The sequence below is a fragment of the Galeopterus variegatus genome, unplaced genomic scaffold, assembly GCF_000696425.1.
Source record: "Galeopterus variegatus unplaced genomic scaffold, G_variegatus-3.0.2 Scaffold2485, whole genome shotgun sequence".
NCBI lineage: Eukaryota > Metazoa > Chordata > Mammalia > Dermoptera > Cynocephalidae > Galeopterus > Galeopterus variegatus.
Window position 1 is genome coordinate 1,055 of NW_007728596.1, and position 3,490 is coordinate 4,544.

The following is a 3,490-nucleotide window of genomic DNA, read 5'->3' on the forward strand; positions in this document are numbered from 1 at the left end:
GAAGTTTCTGCCACTATTCTGTTGAATATGTTTTCAATGCTATCTCCATTTTCCTCTCCTTCTGGAATACCCATGATTCAGATATTTGAGCGCTTAAGGTTCTCTGATATCTCCCTTAGATTGTCTTCAATGTCTTTGATTCTTTTTTCTTTGCTTTGCTTTTTTTTTTTTTTTTTTTTTTTTCTGCTTGTGTTTTTTTAAACAGCCCATCTTCAAGTTCAGAGGTTCTCTCTTCAACTTCCGCAAGCCTGCTGGTTAAACTCTCCATTGTGGTTTTTATTTCGCTGAATAACTTCTTCAGTTCGGCAAGTTCTGCTACATTTTTTTTTTCAGGACATTGATTTCCTTGTACATTTCCTCTTTCAGGTCCTGTATACTTTTCCTCATTTCGTCATGATGTCTAGCTGAGTTTTCTTGTATCTCATTCAGTTTCCTTAGAATTATCACTCAAAATTCCTTGTCATTCATTTCAAGGGTTTCTTGTTCTATAGGATCTAGAGTTTGAGATTTATTAACTTTTGGTGGTGTACTTTCTTGATTTTTTGTATTTCTGGTATCTTTTTTTTGATGTTTATTCATTGTGGCAGGGAGTTTCACAATCCACAGGTTTGACCCTATTGACTAACTAAGGTGTTGCTGTGTTTGCCAATTTGGTATGGCTACCTCTGTGACTGCTCTGTTGGCCTCTCGTGTCTTGTGTGTGTGGTTGCCTCGGGTCTTGGGCCTCTCCGGGGAGCCACCTCTCTGGTCAGCTTGGACTCTGCTGGGCTGCTGGATCATGGGGTGGTACCGCAGGGTGTGTGTTCTCTGCTGAGCTTCCACTTCCCATGCAGGACTTCTCCCTGTTCCGTGCACTCTGGCCCGGGCTGCAGGATCACGCAGTGGCGGCCTCACAGGGTGTGTGGTTTCTGCCAAGTCTCTGCCTCCCTAGCCAGACATCTCCCCACTCTGTGCGCACTGGGCTGGGCTGGGACATGTCTTCTGCAACCCTCGTCTATCAGCCGGGCCTTCAAGACCCTGCTCGGCACCGCCTCACCCAGGAGGTCTTCCAGGTTTCTGCTAGGCGCAGATGACCAGGCGCTCTGGGTGCCTTTGTAGCACTGTGTAGATCTTTCTTGGGACTTATCACCTTCTTCCTGGTATCGTGGTTATTTGTGTACTTGTCTTATCTCCCACACCAGAGCGTGAGCTCCTCGGGGGAGGAGCCCGCAGCACACAATTCACCTTTGAATCCCCCCGGCGTGGACCAACTCCGGCACCCGCCCACAGTCAGCTCTCCGGCAGGTTCAAGCGAACTCGGGAACGCTCCAACCACACTATTTCTAACCAGAAATCCATTAGGCTATTTTCCGAAATGTTGGCCGCAGAGATGGTATCTGCCTCCCAGTAACAGGAAGTTTACCGGGGGCTGGAGCCCAGGGTGCAGTGGAGTGACAGTCGGCCCAGCCCGCACTTCCCTGCCCTCCCGACGCTGGCCGGGGATGCCCCATGCCACCAGCCCCGCAAGAGAATCGCGGAGGGAGTGGGAGGGGAGGCCATCCCGCAGGCCCTGGGAAGCTCCGTGCCGGGGCAAGCAAGTGGGAAGGCTCAGTGAGGAGCCGAGCTGGGCGAGGAGGACAGGCCTGGCCGAGCTGGACCGGAGCCGCCACCACCCGAGAGAATGGAAGCAGCCCCAGGGCCGGTGACTAGCCTGGTGGGGCAGGCGGAAGTGGGGTGGGCGTCCGCCCCGTGAGCAGGGCCGGGTGGGGCCACATGTGAGATTTGACATCGGCTCTGCAATGACCACATGTGCTCTCCAGTGCAGCCCCTGGAAGGTGGGCTTTGTCATCACAAGGCTGTTGGCCGAGTGGGAGTAGGGTGGTCGTGGTGAGGGGGCCCTTTCTTTTTAACAAAACAAGACATGAATAACCGTTCATTGTAAGACTCCAACAATACAACCACATGTAAAACAGAAAGCAAAGTCCTCCCCTCACTCTCCTTGAGGCGCACACCACTTGGCTATCTTGGTGGTGCTGCTGCTTGCTGTTAGGATCAGCTCATCCATAAACATCATTAAACACATGCAAACCTTTGCACTCTTTGATGTGTAGGACAAAAGACCTAGAAATGGAATTCCTGGGACATAATGGCAAGTGTTTGACCATTTACAATACGAATAAGTACTGCCCAACTGCCCTGCTGAAAGGTTGTCCCATGTACGTCAACATTCAGATGCCAGCCTGATGTCTTAATGAACTGTCCCCATCTTCTCATGCACCTGACTGGTCTGTCTCCCTACCCAGCACCCACTGCACATCGTCTCCCTTCAAGCAGCAGATGAGAGGGAAGCAAGACCATCTGCTGAGAGGTCACCAGACTGAACTGCCTGACTGTGGCAGTCCACCGATGCCCCTGGGGGGTTCCTAGGAGAAATGGCTCTGCTCCCTCCCTAGGTGTTCGTGTGCTCCCCAAACTCCAGGGGCTCTGTGTGTGCCAACTCACAAGGCACGCAGTAGGTGTCAGTATAGGTGTGCAGAAAGGTACATATTCAGTGCACATCCCATGTGCCAGGCTTCAACTAAGCACCCAGAGCCATCAGGCCAGCCCCTGCCCTCAAGGCCACCGCCTAGTGGGGTGGCAGGTGCAGACTGTGAAAACATGCCCCCAGATACCACTGTAAGTGCCTCCCAGAGGCCTGCTCTGATGACCTAGGGAGCCCTGGGAGATGGCCACAACATGGCCACACTGGAAAACTTGAGCATAGAGCCATGGTGGGAAACCAGGCTCCTGGTTACTACTTCACTAACTGCTGGGTGGTCTTGAGTGAGTGGCCAGTCTCTGAACCCAAACAGTCAGGAATGGCACCTTCCCAGAAGGGATGCTGAGAATGAAACAGGGACCGCGTGGGTCCATCCTGGCACCTTAAAGGGGCTCAGGAACCCGTAGCCAGGACTAGTAAAGCTGGTACTATGTGCTCTTGCTAGGTCTACACGTCGTTCATGAAGACACTCTGGAGAGTTTCCAAAGCCTTTTCTTACCTCATTTTTGTAACTCATTTTGTCTCACCGTGACTTTAAGGGACAGGAATTATTATGCCTGATTTTGCAAGGGGAAAACAGATCCCCAAGACAAAGAGGCAAAGCGCCTTGCTCAGCGTGGAAGACCAGACAGGCAGGCCAGGGCGCGCTCTTTGCCCAGCAAAAGTAAGGCCCAGGGAGGGAGAGTGATTCGCCTGAGGTCACACAGCAGATCAAGGACCGACGCCGGTCCCTGCAGCACCACTCTCCTGCCGCCCATTCCCAGCCTTTACCCTGGGGGCTTTTCCGCCCCGGTGCCCCCCGGTGCTAACACAGCGCCCGTCTCTCGCGCTCCCCCGGGCCTCAGTTTCCACCCGGGAAGCGGGCATCCGTGCGGCGGGGTGCGCGCTGGGCGGGGCCGGGCCCTGACTCAGCCGGGCGGGCCGCGGGCTGCCGAGCCGGTCCGACCGGCCGCGATGCAAACGAGCCGCGGG